This window comes from Alligator mississippiensis, chromosome 13 (genome assembly GCF_030867095.1).
Source record: "Alligator mississippiensis isolate rAllMis1 chromosome 13, rAllMis1, whole genome shotgun sequence".
Classification (NCBI taxonomy): domain Eukaryota; kingdom Metazoa; phylum Chordata; order Crocodylia; family Alligatoridae; genus Alligator; species Alligator mississippiensis.
The window spans coordinates 6,774,685-6,797,094 of record NC_081836.1 but is presented as its reverse complement, the minus strand read 5'-3'; the positions used below and the strand labels follow the sequence as shown (position 1 = coordinate 6,797,094).

At 45.2% G+C, this 22,410-nt stretch overlaps 1 protein-coding gene across 8 annotated transcripts in view; it reads right to left on the bottom strand.

The window, feature by feature from the left end:
- Window positions 1-22,410, bottom strand: part of LRRC38 (leucine rich repeat containing 38) — a 258,878-nt gene that overhangs the window by 126,633 nt on the left and 109,835 nt on the right. The window contains exons 1-6 of one of the 8 annotated variants that reach the window (XR_002087305.2): window positions 14,315-14,402; window positions 11,377-11,498; window positions 10,600-10,636; window positions 9,878-9,996; window positions 5,460-5,500; window positions 2,065-5,380 (exon numbers count right to left, since the gene is read on the bottom strand). The gene's annotated coding sequence lies outside the window, so the exon portion shown is untranslated. Of the gene's footprint in view, window positions 1-2,064; window positions 5,381-5,459; window positions 5,501-7,134; window positions 9,997-10,599; window positions 10,637-11,376; window positions 11,499-14,314; window positions 14,403-22,410 lie in introns of those variants that run through there. The other 7 variants (XR_002087303.2, XR_009456174.1, XR_009456175.1 and 4 more) reach the window with 7 other exon arrangements.

Here is a 22,410-nt window from a genome sequence, read left to right as displayed (position 1 = left end):
TCTTTGATGATTCGGGCAGTCCCCGGTGGCTGCAGCAGGGAGCTGCAGCTGGACTTGGAGCTGGTCAGTACTGGGGGGGGACCATGGGGGGGGGACCCCTGCCAGCCCCAGCCCCTCCCTGCTCCTCCAGCCCCCCCCCCAGTTCCCACCTGCTCCCCCAGCCCCCCTATGGGTGTCCTGCCCACCCCAGCTCCCAGCCCTTTACAGAAAAGCCCCAGTGCTCACTGGGTGATGCTGGGCTGGGGGGGGCAATCTGCCCCATGCTGTGTGGGAGGCTCTGCCACGAGCCCCCCAATGCCCCCCAGCCCCTGACATGGGTGTCCTGCCTGCTGCAGCTCCGAGCCTTTAAGAAAAAAAACAAAAAACAAAAAAACACCCAGAGAAAAGCCCCGGGACTCGCTGCTCCTGCAGCATCCTCAGGGCTTTGAAGGGCTTATGCAGAGCCCCCATGTGACATGGAGCAGTGGGGGGGCAGCGGGGATCACCCCCTGCCATCAAGAGCAGGGAGTCTGGGGGTTTTCGGGGGTTTTTTTTTTCTTAAAGGGCTGGAGCCACAGCAGGCAGGGGAAGCCATGGGGGGACCGGGGCAGCAGGGGGGCAGTCGGGGGGCTTGTGTCGAGCCCCCCATGCAGCATGGGGCAGTGGGGGGCAGCAGGAATTGCCCCGTCTGGCAGCACAAGCTGATTTGGGGCTTTTTTCCCTACAAACCCCAGAGCTGGGGTGGGCAGGGCAGCCATTGCTGGGCTGGTGGGGATGGGCCTGGCTGATTCGGAGATTTGGCAGAACCAATTTGGGACAGTGATTCGAATCGAATCAGTCCCCCAAATCGGCCAAATCCGAAGTTAATACTAGCGACTTCGCACAGGCCTCTCAAACATGCTGTGACTGGCAGACAAGGTGATATTTCTGTGTCCTACTCCCCATCAGCCTTTCCCGATGCATAGTTCTGTTGAAATCAATGCAGAACAAGGCACCATGCAGAGGAAGAAAGGTGACAAGATTTATCCCAAAACAAGCTGCAATGCTGGTTTGTCGGTATGACAATACTTTGCTTTTTCATGTAGAAGGTCAGTGTGTTTTACACATTAACTTAAGTCTATCGCTGCCCTGGTAACATAAATTTTGAAGGTATTTTCACACTCACATTTCTGCTCCCTTTGACCTCAGTGGAAAGAGGATTGGGCCCCTTTATCAATGCTTAAAAAAAGACAGGGAAGCAAGGTGGCTTGCTCACCTTAAGTCAGCAGCAGAGGTAAAGAAAGGTCCCTGACATTATTTTCTTTTAAATCACTTGTCTCAACTTTCCTTTGCACAAAACATGAGCGTACAATCCCTTGTTCTGCTCTCTCCCTCCCATACAGCAGTACAGCATCAGTCTGTACCTGTTCCCCTGATTAATGAGGTTCTTTTTCTCCGAGCGGGTCATTTCATAGGAACAGGCACACTCTTTTCTATTTATAGGGGAGGATTTGCAAAGCCACCTCAGCCAGCAGCACATCCACCCCACGATCAGCAAACGGCTACAGGCAGAAATATGTTCCAATTAATACCAAATGAGAGATGTGTTGTTTTTCTTTTTCAGAGCTGCTAATGAGGGGGGAAAAAAAAGAAAAAATCAAAATAGCATCTCCTGGGGAGCTGGTGACAGCCATAAGGTGTTAAAAGTTTAAACTTAAAAGAAAACAAACACACAAATATCAACCCTGTTAGTGAGAAATGTAAAAAATGCCCGTGAGGTTGGAGATGGCCTTTTTTTTTTAAATCACGATGTGTTGGCACCAAAAAACCTGAAATAATGAGCCAGCATGCTGCCAACTTGGAATAGGTTCTCCCAGTTTTTTAAAGTAAATGTAGCTTTGGCTAACAGGACTAGTTTGACAGCCTTAGAGACCACAATCATCTGTTTCTGCCCCAGGCTACAAAGGCAAGAACATAAGCGGTGAGCTTAATCGGTGTTCCCATTTGAAGCAAGCTTATAGAAGAGAAGCTTATTAGAAAGAGGGCAAAAATAGCAGGTATTTAATGAATTCTGCTCAACACGTCTTCACTCCGAGACACAGGCGGGGAATTATGTTTATAAAGGCCCACCTCACCAACCCAATTGCTGGTGCCTTTCTTCCATACAAGCCTGTGCTGAGGCAGCTCCGTGCCATCCTGCAGAAGCTGTGCAGCATCAGCGCGCGCGCACGTGCAATGTCAAGACAAAAGTGTTTTGGCCACAGGAGCCCCCCAGCTTGAGAAACCCAGCACAATCTTCAGGCCCTTTTTCATGTATGCTCTGCCTTCCCTTTAGTATCCCAAAATGAGGATTTCCTTCTCTCCTTAGATAACAGCTGCATTTCCTTTCCATCAGGGCTTCCACCAATTACTGACATGAAACAGAAGCAACAAAAAGGCACAGACTGGGCCCAAGCCTAGTGCTTCATCTGACTGATGTGGAGAAGGCATGCCATTTCTGCAGCTAGTATCCCACAAAGGGAACATGTGGCTAACATCTTACCCAGTCACTTTTTGATGCCCCAATCCAAATAACCACAATACTCATTTACATCTGGGTTGGCGTGGAACCACCTTCATGGGAAGGTCAGAGAAAGGCTCACTTACGCTTCTGGATCCCCTAGTACAGGGGTGGGCAAAATGTGGCCCATGGGCTGGATGCGGCCCGCCAGGTCATTCTGTTCGGCCCACAGGGCCCGTAAAATATTTAGAAAATGAATTTTTATCTGCCCCTGGCTGCCTGTCATGCAGCCCTTGATGGCTTGCCAAAACTCAGTAAGCGGCCCTCCGCCCAAAATAATTGCCTACCCCTGCCCTAGTAAGACCTCTGCCACCATGTCCTACATGAGAAAAAGAGTATTCTTAGATTGTAACCCTTCTACCTACCACCAGAAACAATGGTGGTTTTTCAGCGGTGACCCCCTTCTTTTGAGGGGACATTGGTTATAGGACACACATTGTTTGTGTCATTAGTGGGAAAAATCCTCTTTCCCTCAGCAAGCGCCACTAATAATTAACATCCAATGGACATGACACTCTCAAAGATGCAATGATAATCTGTAGAAGAGCAGGTTTTCCCCCCCACCTCCATGGTTTCAGGAGAGAAACAGAGGGATCCAGTCAGCTGGGTTCATACCTCCCTATGACAGGTATATTAAGAAAAACCCACAAAAAAATGGAACAGTAAAAAGTGTACAGAATTCTACAATTGCGCATCACTTCCTCTTCCTGCTTCCAGGTGCCTCTGGGATTTCTATTCCACAGTTGCAGCCAGTAGTAACTTTCAGTAAGTTTAGTAGAGCAGAGCAGAGCAAGAGCAGGGCAGCTCTGTACTCAGGGGAAGGTGGGATTTAACCAGGGAAAAGGGGTTTAACCCCCTTCCCTGGCCCCAGGCCCCATTTGGGGTTTGCTTGAGAGGTGGGGCAGTGCCTGCCTCCCCCAACCCCTTTTCTGCTGTAGCAAACAACACAGCCCAGCCCAAGGCTGGAAAGCTAAACAGGAGACTCTGATTTAACTTAAACCAGGAAGGGGTCTGGGACAGAAGTTTCATAAACCAGGTTGATCCAAATCAGTTAAGTCTGATGCCACATTCAACCAGGTTCATCTTAAACCCGTTTCAGCCTTTTTAAAACTGTTTTATGTGCATTGCATTTCTGTTCTGTTACATATTTAAACCAGTTTCTGATCACTAAAACCAGTTTATGTATAACATCTGTCCCTAGCCTGAATGACTATAGACACACAGATTGCTTCTGTATGCTCCCCTGTGACACAGTATTGGTCAGCACGGTAGGCAGCTGTATCAGCACAACAGTAGACAAAATGCTGCAAACTTTTTGACAGACTTCATGGCAAAGGACAGTTTTAAGGAGGGATTTTTGAGTGCCTGTGGAGATGCTGACAGGCAGCTCCTGAGCCTCAGGGCAGCATGAGAGAAAGCCTGAGTATACTTATTTAAAAATGGAACAAACAGGTGGTGGAGACAGGCATCAATAGTCGGTCTGAGGCAGGAGCTGCCATCCTAATTCTGCAAGACAGATGATGGGGGTGGGGATAGACTTTGCAGGCCCTGGAAAGCAAAGACCAGGAGCTTATGTTTGATGTAACAGAGAAAACTGAGCCAGTGGATGGCTGCAAAAAGCAGTGATGTGGTGGAAGAAACAGGCTGGGAAAATGATCTTCGTACCAGCATCCAAAAAAAGTACAAGCATGGTAAGATGGCATTTGTCCTGCATTGCAGTAAACTAGATGCAGCATGAAACTAGATGCACCCAGTTCTGGGAACCGGCTAAAGAGAGGTCACGATAGACTTTGGCAAAACCAATTTTAGTGCAGCGCAAAAGCTAGAAGCCAGAGTGGGGAGCACTGCATCTTGGATGGAACCGGAGGGGAACTCCAGACCAGTTGGACACAGCACATGCAATGAAAAGAAAAAAAGGTGGTAGCTGGAGAAGAAAGAATCAAGAGTGGGTTTGGTTTTTTTTTAAAGATAAGGACTAAAGGATGTTTGTATGATGAGGAAGAGTCATGTGGGTGGTTAAGGAGAGGAACAGAAGAGAGAGATGAGAAAAGGCATGAGGAAGTCAAGAGACAGGCTACAAACTTCTGAACCAAGATGCCACATGCGCTTGTTTTGCCTTCTGCTCTCCCAGCACAGAGTCAACTAATGCACCTGCAGGTAACAGGGCTCCACCTCAACAGCAGGCTCTGCATGTATGACTGCAGATGAGGATCTCAGGAACTGACTGCTGCCAATGTGCACATTAGGAAAAGTAGCTCTCTTCTGAATTTCTCGTCCAATGCAATCCTGCCTGCCGTGACCTGCCTGTAAGACAACGTTTGCTTAAACACAGGTGGAGGAGGCTAATGCAGCTAGTGGCTGCATTCCCTGAGCAACAAGAGTAGCTGCAAACTCAGAATTCGTGCTTCTTGGCCCTCTTGAAATACACACACACACCACACTTCTTGGAGGTAAATTTGCTCTTTACCAAAAGGCTGAAAGATTTGTGCAAGGTAAAGAGAACCCCATGTATGAGTTAGAAGGAGCCAAGATTAAGAAGACTAGAGAAAGACATTATAGGGGCACTCCTCTATAGCATTTCTATAGCACTTTTCACTCCACATCCCAAAGAGGTTAGCAAGCTCACATGCACATTATATACATATATGCATTTACTGCATCACTTTTGGATGAGAGATGGCAGTTATTTTAATGCTGCTCATAGACAGCACAGACTACCGCATGCACAGATTTAGGGAGGACGAATGGAAACCTCTGAATCAGAATCTAGCCAGGATGCTACATCTCGTGTACTGCTTCTTGAGGTACTACAGGCAGTTCAACTATTTCAGGCAGTCAGGGTGTTGCCAGCTCAACTAAGATCTGGACAGAAAGCATGAAACCATTCAGTTCAGGCTCTACAGTAGTAAAAATGAGAACAGGAAAGCAGTCTGCAGCTTACCTGGGGCTGTTGCAGGTGGGAAGCAGTTTCACCAGTGATGCCTAGAAGTAAGGAAACTGTTATAAGTATAGTTTATATAATTACATGTAAAACCAACCTCCCCGTGAAGCAATGCACATGCTTAATGACCAATGCCATCTTGCTGCTCTAAGAAAAACAACATTTTTCTATAAAATAAGCCGTTTCATCATGAAAACTTTTCAGTCAAAACATTTCTAGCCGCTCTACTTGGAAGGTGATTTCTTGAAGATTGTAATAAGGGCTCATATTTTACAGGTTGCATCTACAACCCCATATGGCAGCATGCACCAGGAGGGTGCAGTTCATGTAATTCATAGCTTTCCCTGTCCCAAAGATGTTAATGTCTAATTATTAGAGAAATAATTAAAAAGATAAGCAGCAGAGAATGGTCCAGGACTTAACAGCAGCTCTCCCTCATTTTGCCCAATATGTTGTTTGTACCATTCCTGTCTTTTTCTCACCCCCTAAACTGCCTGTCACATCCTCATCATGGTCCTAGCTTGGGAGTATCCTGAGCAGGGACTTGTTAGCATGATGTGCAATGAGGCCCTGATTCTTGATTAAGATGTGGGGATGGTATTGCCTTGATTAAACTGCAACAAGCATAATAAAATGTGAATAAGCAGGAGAGAGCCTCAGACTGTTGGTCTCTCTGGAATAAGTCTTCAGCAACCACTTTCCATTTGTGAGCACCAGATAACTCGCACAAGATGACTGGGGATTTCTGCAGGCACTGAACACATCCCAGTTTTTCCTTCATAGGTACAATTTGTATGGGCTGGGTTTAGTCATTCAGGATATTTAATCGATTGGAAAACTTCAAACCTGTCAGTGCTCTTTGTTTGCAAGTACAGGTGCCAGTAGCATTGAGCCCTCTCCTAACCCTGGCATGCAGGATCCCTTCTGAAATTCACTCTGCAATCAAATATATTGAGCTCTCACTATACTAATTTGCCTCACTGTCAGAAGCAGATTTATGTTGCTGTCAATGGTATCATGTGAACACCACTCAGCCTCCCGTGCCCTTCAAATAAAAGCCAGAGCTCGGAGCCAGTGGCAGAAAGAACAGCAGAGTTTCCTGCAATGTTTGGACTGCAGCCGCTGCATTGGATTCGTGCATAGGCCTAATAAGACCCCTCTCCCAGCGCCCTTCCTTAGAAGGACTACTGCACGGTTTTACTGCTTTAAGAAATACGGCTTTATTATAGACCTTATAAATCATATAGAAGGCCAGTTCTCAAATCTGTCTGGCATGTAGCTCCGATGCGTCTTGTGGCTCAATTCTCTATGCACTCTATACTCAGATGCAAGTGCGCAAAGTTAATTTTTGTTCCCTCTCTTCTCTTGGCCCCATTGCTACTCAATGCAGGAAACCCCAAAATTCAGAAAATGAACACATTCAGAAAATGAAATGGCAATGCAACCCCACTCCCCCCCAATTTAGAAAAAGTTTTTATTATACAGCTTTTGGAATAGGGTGGGTTTTCTCCCAGAAGCCCCTGTTTATTTCACAGTGAGTCAGGCAGTATACAGCTGTACCTTCTTGGAAAGTCTACCATTCCAGGTGTCTCCGAATAAGGTTGTGAAAATCATGTGGCCCAATGACTTCATATTATCTCAGGGATGTATTTTAGCCATCTTCAATGGTCCAGGCTCAATGCACTTCCTATTTATCTACAATTCTGAAAAACTACCATGTGCCTGCTAAATACAATATAGTCAATACTAAAACAGCACATAGCTATTTGCCTTAGGGAGGTCTCAAACTGAGTTTGTCCAGTTAGCTACAAGAAAAAAAAAAATCTTTGTAAACAGTGTATATTAATTATGAGTTTGTTGAAAGGCAACAAAGATGAAACTTCACACAGCCACGCTTGAAGTCACTTTCACAGAAGGCCTGTATTTCATACATTACAGTGTGCTTGGCATATACTGAGATATTCAGTAAGTTGGTATATTTTTGTGGATGCAAAGCACATTCATTGTCAGATTTGCTTTAAAACATTAGGTGAATTTGGACGATTATATAAATGGCAACACGTTCAGCTGCAACTCCCCCTCCGATTTTAGAAACAATATTTAATCCTAAACATAGTTCCAAGACTGGATTGGTAAAATTAATTATAACCCATGAATACTTTCAGGGGGAAAATAACACTTGGGTTAGGTGCTGGTTGTGTTACAGGGACAAATCGACCTGAAATGTAACCCCAGGGCCTTCCACAGAAATTATTCATAATGAGCTTGCCGTGGAGGTGTAACGTTACTTCCTGTTCTTTCTCGGTAGATACAGGAAGTCTCCTTGTGGATGGCAGCTTACCGTGGCTATTATAGAAATGCCTTCAGCTATGTTGTCCAGTTCTGGCTGAACCTGGGATTAAATTAATTCAAAGTAACGTGTGCCAGGACAGAGGTCATAGGTTGTGTCAACATGTCTTTAGAAATGTATTAACAAGTTGCACCACATATATAATTAATAGAGGAAGGAACCTTAGACCGTCAGAAAGCCTGCATTGCCTCTCAGCCTATCTCCCTTTCCGATACTTCTATACACCTTTTTTCCCTGTGAAGTTGACTTTCAGTACTGTTTGGTGTGTGTTACTCAAAGAAAGGAAGAGCAAATAGGAGTGCGCACAGAAATGTTGCACTAATGATAGGCCTAAAAAGCATTCGTATAAAAACTGGTTTACCCCTCCAGAGCAGCAGCTTTTTATATAGAGCTCGAGGTGCTTTGCAAAGCTTAATAAAAATTTAAGCCTCACTACCCCAGGGTCAGGCAGGTAAGTAGTATCATATCCATTTTCCAGATGGTTAAAATGTAGCATAGAAAGTTTAAGTGACTTGCCCAAAGTCATTGAAGAAGTCAGCTGCTGTGTTAGGAACAGACTCCAGGAGCAGAATTGGGTAGAAAAATTGAAAAACCATTTGGTTCACATGGGACTGAAACAGAATTGGTTTTGGTGGGGGAGAAGGGGGAAAGTCTGCTGATACATGAAAAAAATAATTTGTTTTGGGTCAATCTAAAATGTCTTCCTTGGCTCAAAATGAAATGTTTTGCTTAATTTGGGGATGAATTAATTACTCCTTTTATTTGACCGTTTTTCCTTTGTCAGTTTAAAGGAAAGGAAATAAAAATGCCATTTTGAAACAGGAAGTTGGACATTATTTTAATGCAGGGGCGGGCAATTATATTGGGCAGAGGGCCGCTTACTGAGTTTTGGCAAGCCATCGAGGGCTGCATGACAGGCAGCCAGGGTCAGATAAATATTCATTTTCTAAATGTTTTAGAGGGCCTGCAGGCCAGATAGAATGACCTGGTGGCCCACATCCGGCCTCCGAGCTGCATTTTGCCCACCCCTGTTTTAATGCAACTTTTCAAGTGAAATGTTTCAGCATTTCTGAGTTGAAAGCAAAATCTTCTCTCCCCATTTTTGGCCAAAAACTGCTTGTTGAATTGTATTCACGAGTCCTAGCTTCTCTTTAAGAACTGTAGGGATTGGACAACAATTATTTCCTTGGATGATTTAAGAACACTGTTCCTAAGCCGCTGTTCTTTGCTATATGATAGTTATTGGTTGGTGGACTGGATGGTTCCTAAAACTAGGATTGGTCAGTTAATAGGTTAAAAGATCCTACTCTCCGAACCCTGCTACACAGCACACGTGAAATAAATGAAATGGTCTCAATCAGAACCGAAGAGGGTTTTCCTTTTTTAGTTACCCAAGTGCAGATCATCAGGTTAAACCAGCAGATCCAGAGGGGGACACAAAGTAAGGAATCTGAACCCACACTTACAGGTTTGGGAAAGAGTCCAAAGGGTCAGTGGATGCTGGACAAAGAAATGGAAACGAGTTTAATGGAAACTGTCCCCCTTCTCAGCCCTCACATACTCCTATCCAGATTCTTCCTCCAGGACTGATGAACAACCACCTGGGCCAGTAGCAGGAGGAGACTGAACTGGAAGCCGTAGGCCTAGCGCATGGTGGGACAGGAGGACAGCACATCTGCAAAGGGCTTGGAAGAGATGGAAGAAGAGCTGCAGCCAGATTCATTGCAGGCTGGCACGTTCAGGGGTCTCACTCCTGCTGCAGAAGGGCTGGGTGCTGGTGGTGGGGAAGCAGCGGGGTGGTCAGTGAACTGTGACAGAATAACAGTCCCAGACACTGCAGTCCTTTTTCTCTAGATAACTTAGGTATGGTATGGGCGGCAGAACAAGAAGCTTTCTTCATACGAATAACTCATACCTTTTGGAAAGACTCCAAGACTTTTCACCAACTGAGTGCCTAGTCCTACATCCACTGAAATGACTGTCTTTCTATTCATTTCAATGAGCTATGGATCGGGCCCTAAAGAAAGAAGTGATGGAGCAGCCCAAACAGGGAACTTGGACATCAGACCTTCTGGATTTATTGCCAGCTGTCACACATGCCTATGCAGGGCCAGGCCTTCTTGAGGGGTGATGGTTGCAACTGAAGGGAGGAAGATTTGGTCCCTCACTTGTACATTAATATGTGGCCTTCAGGGAAGAAGAAGAAGAAAAAAAAAAAAGTGTCATGACAATTCAGAAACCATGTGATAACCATCAAATCATTGTAATTAAGACATACACAGAGCATTGAACGACATGCCCCAGTCAAAAAAGAAACCGTGCCGATTTTTGCTTTTGTATACCCTTGTCACTCACTATGACCTCCGTCAAGTTGCCTCAGTGACAACAAGATCACAGAACCAGCCCCTTCCCCACAAAGAATTTCCATCTCTCTGTGAAATCAAAGGTCTTCAAACTATCCCTAGCACTTTATGTAACATTTGGAGATGTCATAAATTTACGTACTAAAATCTGCTCTTTAAAAAGACTAGGGCAGGCAAGACAATTATCTTCTGCTTTTTGTTTAATCCAAGCATCACAGGGAAAAATCCTTCCCCTTCCAGTGTCACAGAACTTGGACATTGCTGTATCCCAAACCATCCCCCCAGGGGATGTCTGTTTTTAACTTCAAACCCAGGTATCCTAAAGCGTGTTGCTGAGGGAAAGGTACTTGGTATGCAGAAGTTTGTCTATTTTCCTTCCAGCTAGATACCTGGTCCAGTAAAAGCTAACACCCACAAAAATCCTTACCTCTTGCATGTGTTCAGTAGTTCAGATTCAAGGGACTCTGCAGTAAAAGGTAGAGGGGAAAAAAAAAATTAAAGCAATTATCCAAACACTTCCTTTCTCTGCTCTTGGCATGGTGAGGGGGCTCCGGGAAGAATGTTCTGTCTAAGAGTCTGTCTGCGTGACACTGTCCTCCATAAGAAACACGGTCTGAGGTCCCTTTCTATTGCTGATTTTGCAAAGTCATAACTGCCACTCATTTTGCTCATCCCTATAACATGACTGCACAACACACTCGTAGGGTTTCAAGTGCCTAGACCAATGATGCTCATCCCGAATGCCACAGCACCCTGGGGTGCTTTGAGATCCTTTCAAGGGTGTCACACAATGTTAGCGCAGTTAAGTATGCAAACATCATTCCGCAGATAAACCCAGAGTTTTCAAATAGAAATCCATAGTTGTGGTCTTTCTGAGATCTTTGCAACAGAAAAACTGCTTTCTTATTTTCTTTGTTAGTCAAAAACAAGTGCAAAGTAAGAGCTGGCATTTTCCGGGGAGCACTGCGAGTCTCTGCAGGGGTGCTTCAAGTCTGGGAAAGTTGAGAACTGCTAACCTAGATTCTCTTGACTTCACTGAATCATATAAAATGCCTTGCACGTTGGGACAGTGAAGCTTGCTGTTACTATTAAAGAGGCTTCATCGGGTGATCCCTTAAGAGGCCTTGGTTGAGATGTTAGTTGGGGTGTTGCTATTCACTTTGAGGAGCCTTTAAGTTTTTGAACACAAGGGCTAACATGGTACCTGGACAGAGTGCATCTTGCATCCTCTCTCTTGGGGAGCATCCATGCTGGGTAGGGCAACGCCTTGCCTTCTTATGGGGGACGAACACAAATCAGCACTTGTTTTGCCGGACTACAAGGCACCTTGAAGCAAGAAACAGCTCTGATATGTCAGTCTGCCTGGTGCAGCAGATGGCTGAGCTAGGCTAAAGTCACAGATGCTCATTAATCCATTGTTAAACTAGGACAAGGTATGTGGAGATGCAGTGATTATCAGATGCAAAGGATGTGCTTGGAATGGCAAAGACTCAAGGGCCTGTTGGCAAGAGACAAGGCTGCAGTCATGGGCTTTGATTTTCCTTTCAATGACCCTGGAGTGACTGCACTGGAGTCACCATAAACTTAGAAACCAGCCCCATAAATCTGTAAAAAATAATCTCTCTCTCTCTCTCTCTCTCTCCCCCCTTATGGATCATTTCCTTCCTTCCTATGCCAAAATAAAAATTAAACACATGCAAGAGTGCTGGAAGGGTTTGTGCTTTCCAGCCAGTATCTTCATCAGAGCTAAATACTGATGTTCACAAACCTCTCACTTGATACTGAGTCATGTATCCTATGTATTAGTGGATAAGCAGGAATTGAGACCGTAGAGGAAATACTGGTCTTGGGCCACACACAGCCAAATGCAAGCACATGCTCCACAAACCAACTATCTGTCAATAATACACAACCTACAAGATAACTTTAGAAAGAATCAGTCTCTATGAAATATTTCTGCTGGAAACACTAAAATGCTCTCTGCTCAATGTGTTTTGTGCTCCTAGGAAGCAATATTATTTAGATGATGATAAATGTTTAAGTCACTGATGTTATGCCACCAGTCTTGTGTTCATGAGGCTATGGTTGCAACACTTTCAGCTTTCATTCAGAAACCTACATTTTAGGATTCATCTTCATGTAATTTTTTTTTTTTTTTTTTTTTTTTTTTAAGAGGCCAATGCAGATTAAATAATCCCAAGAACAACTTTTTTCTTACAGTTTTGCTTGAAAGATTTTTTTTTTTTTTTTGCAGCTACAGCTGATTTTTAAGTGTGGATATTCCGTAATCTAACTTGAGCCTTGACATTTTGATTAGTGCTTGGATTCTGAGAATTTCCCATATGGTGTTATATGGAATAATGGATTTCCTACCCCTGTATTTAAAATTGTCCTTGGCTGGAGTGAATAGCCACTGTCCAAAAGCAGAATGGCATGGAGAAGTTTGCCATAAAAGGGAAATCTCTGATCCATTGCCCTACAGCATAACACTCCTCCTCCACCCCTTTTAAAAATGCAACACACATAGAAAAAATAAATGTTTCTGAATGCAGTGATCATGAAAACTGAAGGATGAACTACACCGAGAGGGAGCTGGTGGTGGGCAAATAGTGGCATAGCCAGGCAGACTTTAGGGTTTTGTTCACACAGAGGGACTTCTACTGGCTGGCAAGGGCCATCACAGGCATGTTCACACCCGTGGGGTGTCTGGCACCTTCATGTAGCTTAAGTTAGAGTAAAAGGTAAAAGTATGCATCAATATAGATGGTACACACCCACTGGTACTGCTGCTAGTTTAGTATTATTATTGACATCAGCATCACCTAGCTGTCCACGGTACAGATTTCAACATAAAATACAACGTTCCCCCCAAAAAGATTAAAATATTCTATTGTTTTTCCTAGTTTCCAATACTAATAGTGGATACAAAAGACAAAGGATAACTAGAAAGCTATATATTATTTTGGGCTCCCATGGATGGAAGGAAGACGTCAGTCTCCGAAGAATGAAGACTCGGACAAGATATTCAGTTGTAAGGTCTTTGGAACGGAAAGCATGCCGCCCTACACAGTTCTCCAGTGCACAGCATGTTGCGGGTAGTGCCAGAAATAGAGAATAAGAACAATGATTTTAAAACAACTTCCATAAGGATTTTAAAGTGTACTACTCATTGGCACCCACAAGAAGCTGCTGAAGCTCTTAAATTACAAGTGTTGCTATAAACCATCACACTATATCTTTACATGGCAGACTGAACAGGCTTCAAAGGAGCACCACCAGCTTTTCAGGTTCCCTGTTGTCATGGCAGGGTCCTACAGGAGGGCCGTGATCTCCTTAAGGCCCCTTCCTCCGTGCCAAGTCGGCTCAAGGGCACCCTTGGGTTCTCGCCTGCTTCGTCTTTGATGTTCACATAAGGTTGGGAGGCTGCCTTAAGTCTCCTTGGACATGGTTAGTTGTGACCTCTGTCCCCTTGGACTCCCAGACCCCTTGTGGGTCTTGTCGTGCAAATGAGTGCATGGCTCCAACCACCCCTTATACCACGCCCCAAGCTTCACGGTTGGAATTGATGTTGGTCTGTCTCTACCTCTCTCTTTCTACGTACACTGCCGCCCCCTCCTGGGGCTCTCCTCGCCCACTCCGGGCCTTCTCTGCACTGTTGCCCTCTCTCGGGGCCTTCTCAATAGTGCCCCCTCCTGGGGCTTGCCACACCCAACTTGGGCTCCTCAGTAGTGCAACCCCTCCTTTCTGGGGCTTGCTGCGCCCAACTTGGGCTCCTCAATAATACGCTCCCCTCTCTGGGGCTCTCCACGCCCACACTTGGGCTCCTCAAAAGTGCCCCTCTCTAGGGCTGGGGTCTATGCACCCCATATGCTGCACCCTCCTGGGCACCAGGGTCCTCACACACCGCTGTGAAGCCCCTTTGAGGATACTGCACCCTCACTAGCGCTGGGGTCCCCACACCACTGTGGGTTCCCCCTGAGGCCTCCTCCAACCCCCAATAGCCTCACCCAAACCACCGGTGTAACATCAAAACCAAACAGAAACTCGAGCCTCTTGGCTATAACCCAGACATAAGCCACCTGGCTAAACCACATTGCACCAACGCCCTAGAGCTGCCATCCATAACTCTGCTTAAGTAGTACCTGCAGATCTCACTGCTTCTTGCATCATGGCTGAGGAAGCTCCTGCCTCTCTGGCTGCTGGCAGGGAACTGCCAGCCTGGCCTCAGCCCTGGGCTTTATAAGAGCCAAGCCCTGCCCCTTCCGGCCAGCTGACTGCTGGCAGGTGTGGGTCATTTGCTGCCTCCAGTTGCCCTAGCAACCCACAGCTGTGCTCCTTATTCCCTGCTAGGGCTTTTTCTCTAGCAGTTTCTGCCCTCTAGGAGCAGGGCACTTCAGTGCTCTGCGACACCTGTACATAAATTAAATAAAAATCTTAATATGCATTTGCCCAACTGACCCAAATGACCGTGAGGATTTGTTGTAGTTACTTTCTCCTGTGACCACAATCCATGTGAGAGGCCAGATCTTTAACAGGTAATACTTTAACCTACTGCAGATTGTGCAACATAATTTATTCCAGAGACATTAAGAGAGTTACGAGGTTTGGGGGAGAATTAATAAGTGAAAACAGACTGGGAATTTTTGCCGAGACTGCCAGGATCATTTAATCCATTATTAAATGCTTCAAGGGACAAAATATCACTTCTTCTGCAAAGCCTTTCAATAATTATCTACTTAAGATGCAGAAGCACAGCAACATACACTCCAACACTAATAAGCCATCTATCTGATGTACTCAAACTCTATAATCTGTGTCTAGTTTGGGTTATAAGAGCCTGATTCCCTTTAAAATTGGACAGCTTTGCAGGGTATGCAAGGCTGATTTAGCTGTCCAGGGGAAAATACCTCTTGTACGGGGAAGTTTTCTGACAATGCAACTGCCTTAGGCTGTTCTTATGCTACCCCACCTTCACTCATGACGTCTGGCCAAGGGTAGGGCCAGGAAGAAAAGAAGTGGACTTTAAATATGTTTGGGGTGTCCCTCTCCACCGGTCATTCTAGGTTGGCAGAATGGTCTTGCACTTTTTCAACACAATTTAGGGCAGCCTACAAGTGCGGATGGGGATTGCAGCTCTCCTGGGTTGCTCAGATCAGTGATTTTGGTTCAGCCAAGGAGAGATGTAGCCCATCCTGTTTCAGATCCAGATTCAAACTCTCCAAACTTCATTTCAAAGTTGTGTAAACTGAGTTTTAGTGCCTGTCTGTTAGAAGCAGAATCTTTTAAGGCTTAAAGGATACATGCCTGGTTTGGATAGTCAAGCCTTCAGTCCTCACATTTGTGGGCAGCATGTGTGGAAGAGGGGCTTCGTGATGGAGCAAAATGCTCTGTGTAGAGCAATCTTGCACGTCCTAAACAGACCTGGCTCAAGCAACCCAGTGTATTCCTATTCATTGTTCATTCCTACAAACTCTTGTCTTTCCATGACCAAAAAGTCAGGTCTGTTCTGCAGGGTTTTACTCAGATTTTTTTTTTTTTTTTAACAAGCTAAGAGAAAAAAAAGTACATTATGCACTACTAACCCAATATTACTCATTGCTGTGGGGCTTTACAGGGCTGGTGGTGGGGAATGAGATCTGAGCAATAGTGTCCGTGAGCCAGGAGAGTCTAACCATAACTCAGGCATCTGCCACTGCCAGGAAAAGTGTCACTCGTGGACCGTTACTGTCACCGGCTCTTGACCTTGTCCTTTTCATCGTGTATTTTATCATTGCACTGCATCAGTCGTAAGAGATGGGAGGTGAAATAAATGCCTCTGCTGGGAGATCAAGAACTTCTGTGGGCTATGTAACGGACTCTGTAATGTCCATAAGCAGTCACATTTCATCATATTTATTCCTTCTTTGGAAGAGGAGTACAAATATTCAACATTTCAACAGAAAAAAACACTTTCATGAACCACCACTTAACTCCACAGTAAAGCACCTGTATTGCCACTAGAGGTCACTAAGAACAGGTTTTTACAACAAATAAAACTATTAGTAAGCCCTCCTGCTTAAGATGGTCATATACATTAAGATTTAACCATAAAAATCAGCCTTTGGGGGGGTTTTGTCCTTATTTGCAGGCAGATAAATTTAATCAAGACATGCGTCAGATTGGCAGTTCTGGAGACAAGAGTGTTTCATTCACACGACCAGTACGGAGCACAGGGCAGAAATGGTGCGAATGCCTCCAGGCATCTCTGACCACAGGTTTGATGGCTGGCCTGAAGGGACCACCTCCAGGAAGAAACAGCCATTTTATCCCGCGTCATCCATTCGGTCTCCGAAAATGCTTATCTCATTCAAGTATTTTGATTCTGATCCATTTTATCCCACGTTGTTCATTCGGTCTCAGACCAGTCCGCAACAACTGCAAGAGGACCTTAGCTTAGCCCTGATTCTATGTGGAGCCGAACTAACGAACCAGGCGCACTTTGCTCAAGTTTCATTGATGTCTACCAGGTCAACTGTCCATTTCTGCACATTTTAAAAGCTGTTTGCTATGGCCGCAGACTTTCCCAGTCTTGTGCTCATTCAAGCATTTGTTCCTGATTTGTTGAACCCGACCTGTGTCAGCAAGCAAGAAATCCAACTGAGCAGAAGCCAAGTCATCGTAAGCTGTAAAGATTCACAGCTTTTAGGACCCAAAGGGAACATTGTACGTGATTTAATATATAATGCAAGCTATACAATTTCACCATTGCTTCTACATTGAACCTGATAAGTTGCATTTGATTAAAGAAATCTTCCAGAAAGGCATCCAGTCTTGATTTGAAGACTTCGAGAGGTGAAAAAAATCCACTCTTTTCCCTTACGGGAAAGCTCCAAAGATTAGTAGGTACAGCCAGCTTTCCTCTTCCTTGGTACACGGGCCTTGCTTTTAGCTGTACTAAAATCATTTTGTTTTTATGGGTCCAGCATCTCAGGTGATCCGGACTGTTTTGTAAAATTGCCCTGACCTCAATATTATTTACCACTTTGCTAATCTTCACACCATTTGTTCACACATTTTATCAGTACTGATTTCATATTTATTTCCAGACCATCGATGAAAGCACTGATCAGCCTTGTAGCGATCCCTGAAGAAACCCAGTACTGTATAAACTTTCCCATTCAATGACAGAGAGAGCTCTCCCTTCTTAATCCAGTTAGAGTTCTGTTTATTGAGTTTGAATATCACTAACATTTTAATCAGAATATAATGCATCATGAAGGCAAATGTCATATGAAAGTCTATCACATCTATGCAAACTTGGAAGTTCATGACAAGATTAAATCAGGCTTGTTTAAAGTAGTGTGGTTTTAGGGATGGGTTCCCTGTCCTTTAATTCATTATTGACTGAATCCCATATCAACTTTTCATATCAACCAGCTGATAATTGGGGGCCATTTTCTTTGCCTTATTAGCATGAAATTACCACACTTGGAATGTTCTTCAATGCCTCCTATGCGCCGGCATTTATTTTAAAATAGTATAATGGTAACCCAGATCATTCTTTGCAGGGGTGGCTGGTGCAAAGCCTTTTTGGTTGCAGTTCTTATTACTGAAATCCTATTTGCCATTCGTATGTGACCTGCCTATTTTCCATGGTATTTTATGGAGAAGCCAGCTCATGTGCCCTGCTTCTTCCAAGAGACTCTATTGATTTGCTAGATTTTATTTTCTTGCGATTGGTACCACATGCCTCTCTGCATGCTTTGACACGAAGTCAGATTCTGTAACGATTTGGCTGCATGACAGCAAGCACGGGACCTCCGAACCCAAACCCAAGTGAAATCACACACAAAAGCAGAGTGTTCTCCTCTAATCATGAGCAATTGCAAACATGAGAATTTGCATTTATGCAACACAGATGGGGGACCTGGCTTCAGCCCAAAGACCAACTGTTTACAAATAAAGTCAGCATATGGACTAGACCCCTGGCAAGATTTGCAGTGAACCAAATTAAAGGATTCTGATCAGAAGCACTTGGGGTGCTGTCATTGTAGTGTGGCAAATTAGTTGCTGGCAGCTTGGTTTCATGCAACCTACCTCCCAGGCACTAGAAAGAAACATTTTTAAACTGGTATGTGTATCCTGGACTGGATTCACATTGACTTGGCCATTAAGATCTCCATTTCCCAGTGGTACAATCAACAAGCTTCCCCACTGTTGTTCCACTGCTCCAAACAGTGGCCCATTCACATTCACAGTGGCATACGACTCACAGCACAGACAAAGTCAGCTGAAAAACATCTAGGCCAATCAAGGATGAAATGGTGGCTTCATATAGTTGATCTAATAAAAGATATCACACCTACTCAAAGAACTTTGGTTTCATGTAGTTGCTCTCAGGCATTTTTTTAATTTCCATTACCTCTTGATCAGACCAGTCTCTTTAACCCTCCTAGATCTAAAGCATTAATGCCCATTTTGCAGATCTTCACAGCATAAAAGTGCTTCCCAGCCAACTTTCTGGACCTTCATGCACAAGAAGATCCAGCATTTTGTCAAGGAGGTGCATCCACAGGCAATTTAACAGCTGCTTCCTGGCTGTAAGAGATTTAAAATACTATCTGGGTCATGCCTGGTATCTCTTCTTCCCTTGCAGCACGTAAAACATTTGCTCCTTTCTGGGGGACAGCGGGAGACTTTACTGCAAACCCAAAGCCCTTTACAAGGACACACCTGCTTAGTGACTGCACAAGCCTACACAGTAACCTGCAGATACAGCTTCTCAAATCTGCCTTGTTTCTAGTCCAGTGCAAGTTCAGTCCTTCTAATGGGGTTCTTGCACATTAACCTCACTAGAACTGAGGAGACCTATGCAGAGGGGCTTCGTTCCCTGGACAGATATCCCACCCCTACATAGAAAGGAGAGGGCCGTTAGCCATACTCCACCACAGTTGCACAGCTAAGGGTAGAAAGATAAAGCTGCACCCCCAGACTGCTTAATTTCTCTCTCACAGCTGTCTTTGTGGTGTTCAAGGTGGGTGGGAGATCCCAAAGAAAGTACTAATTTGTGGAACACCCCCCTGCCCCAGCAGCTGCATTACTATGGGAAGGACCTGGCCCCATGAACTAGTGGAAAGGCCTGGGTCAGACAGCTGTGCTGACCCACACACAACCCAAGAGATTTACAGGGTTTGGTAGCTGACTCTGCAGCACATTCCTCCAGGAGCGAATTGGCGCTAAAATGCAGAGCTCAGGGTTAGGGGTGTAGGCTGTAGCTGTGTTGGTCTAAGGACATAGGCAGTGGGTGCTTGTGCCCAGAAGCTTGCTAAGAATAATTTTTCCAACTATTTGAGTTGGTCTAATAAAAGATATCGGATTTACCCAAACAACTCGGGGTCAGACTCTTGTAACAGGTACTCATCCCAGGGGTGGCTGTGACACACCCTAATGGCTGTTGAGCCCTTGTCTAGTCTGGTTCTCCTTCTTGCCTGCCATGGCATGATGCTATTATCCTTTAGAAGAAGGGAGGCTGCCCCAGGGCTTCCCAAGTCAGATCTCCTCTTGTGACCACAAGTGTCTGTGCTCATTTCCTTAAGGGCTAATTGCATGGCTCGAACCGACCTTATACCACACCCATGCCTTGCAGGCTGGGTGTCCAATGACTCTCTTGTTGGGCCTTGGCCTTCTCAGCCTTCTCCTCTTTCCTCTGGTTTGGCCTTCTAGCCTGGGCCCACTCTACTGGGCCTGGCTTCTTAGGCACCAGTCTTGTCTGCATTATTTTAGTTCTGGGCCCCCAAGCTCTGCACTTCTCTGGGGTCTGGGCCCCCCAGCCCCAGTTTGTACCTTAAGCCATGAGCCTGGTAGGGCTTAAAGCAGTCGCATGCCCCTCAGGCACTAATGGGACCTCCAGCCCCAACTTAGGCCCTTTCCATACCACCAGTTGTAAACTGTGACAAAAACTTCACCAGCTCTAGATATAGCCAATGACAGCAATAGCTTTCCGTCTTGCAGCATGACTTCCCCTTACCCGGGGTTGTGTTGCTCTGTAAGGCACTGATATTTGGCTGGTAGTCCTCTTGCTGCTCGAGTTAGGCATTGCCCTCTTGGTTTCTTGTGGGCAGCCCAGCCTGGGGAAAGCAGCCATAGCGCAGGTCTCCAGCTGCCTATTAGGGCTGTGCAAGGCTTCGGACCGTGCTTCAGATCCAGAGAAGCTTTGGATGCTTCAGACGCCGAAGCAGTATGTGCAGATCAAAGTGCTGGCTTTGTTAGGCTTTCTGAAACGCTTCGGAGCCGCCGTGGAGACCCGGCCATAGGGTATAATGGGGAACCAATGAAATATCTATACCTTTGTTGTTTTTTGTCTGATTTGGATGACACTTGCAGGGGTGGTAGCCTCTGCTGAGAGCGTGAAGACTGCCAAGTTTCAAGAAGATCAGTGCAGGGGCTTGGGGGGAACTGCACCCCAAATTCCTGAAAGCAAAACTCATGTCACATGTATATGTTACACCGCAGGGGGGTGAAAACTGCAGGAATGGTGGCCCCTAGTGAGGCCACAAAGCCTGCCACGTTTTAAGGTGATAGGTGCAGGGGTTTGGGGGAAACTGCACCTCAAGCTGCTGACAGACAAAACTTGCAACATGGGTGCTCGTGGGACCGACTGTGTCTGTCTTGGGGCAGTTGATTGTCTGTCCTGCAACGGACAGCAGAAAATGACCCGTTATCTTTATGTGGTGAGGTTAGTGTCTTGTAAAATCTATTTTTATGAGCAGCCGTAAATTGTCTCTCAGCACACCTGCATGTGATGGTTTCTTATGTCCTCACAGCTGCCAACACTTTCCACTGATTAATAAGCCACTACTCCATGCTTATTATTTTTTATTAACAAACCCTTCAAGCAGAGTATGCAGTCATGTCAAGTACGGGAAATAAATCAGAGTAATTGGTTAGCAATTAGTGCGGCGTAACCAGTGCTGCAAAAGTGTGCGCTGCTAGTGGTAATGGAACGCTTTTCCATAAGCTTGTTTGCAGCCCGTTTTCCCCGCCACCTCTTGTCTGCCCAGAACAGACGGGGCCTGGACCATGCTGTGACAAAACCCTAGGGGTCACGGTGCTCCCAGAGATACACCCTGGGTTTCCATGAACTGCTTGGTCCCCATCCTGCTGAAGGGGCATGCCCACATTATTAATTTGCCCACATTTTACCACAGCACTTTGGTAAAGTAAGAAGAAAACAAGAGGTTTTCTGCAAGGAAGAACAAATGGTATAAAAAAAGAAAAAAGCAATCAATTGCTTTGACAGTGGAATATAGTAAAGCAAAACTGACAACAGCTTTACCCTGTGGTTGGACTACCACGTAGCCCTCCTAAAAATTCCTCTGAAAATCTCCAGGGGTCAATCACGGCCAGCTCCCTCAGTTGGGGACCTCCAGTTTTCCTCTCCTCACAGCGAGCCCTCTCTCTCTCTTGCCACCTGCCCACACTTACCTTCTGGGGAGCCAGAAAATCCTTTGAAGTGTTTCTGCCTATGGATCCATGATCCGGGCCTGTTTGTTTACTATCTTGTACAAGATAGGCATATAGGGTGTGTCTACACATTCAATTAATGTGCTTTAGGTTAATGCACATTAACCTAGCCTAGGTTAATGCGCATAGTCCCTCCATTGGGAAGTACTAAAAAAATGTGCATTAGCCTATTTTAGTGCACATTAACTAAAGAGCATGGATTTTTTGTGGCGCTTTAATGCACATTAATATAGGCTAATGAGCATATATTACATATATACCCATATATACACACCCACAAGAGCACCTTGGTCTAATTGGGGACTGTGCTTCTGTGTGGTAGGCATAATTTATGTCATAGCAACACATAAGAGCCTACTGAAACTAGTCCCAGGAGTTGCCCTAATGCATTGTAAGGGATAATCCTATTCTCATGATGCTTCCAGTCCACATAGGCATGACAGAAAAAAGGAAATTTGAGTATTATGGACACATTTCAAAGCTGGGGAGGCTTTCTCATGGTCATACTGGGGGACTGCAGCAGAGCTAGGAATTGAACCCATGCTCTTCAGTTGCTGTTCATTTAATAAACTCATGCCCAACCACCCTTTAAATATAAATATTAAATAATGACAGTAATCCCAGGAAGAACCAGATCCAGCTTCTGTCTCATGGAGTCATGGCTTGCAATATGAGAATCCAATGTTAAAAGCATGTAAATGTCTATACCTATTCAGTGCATAAATGTTCCCGTGCA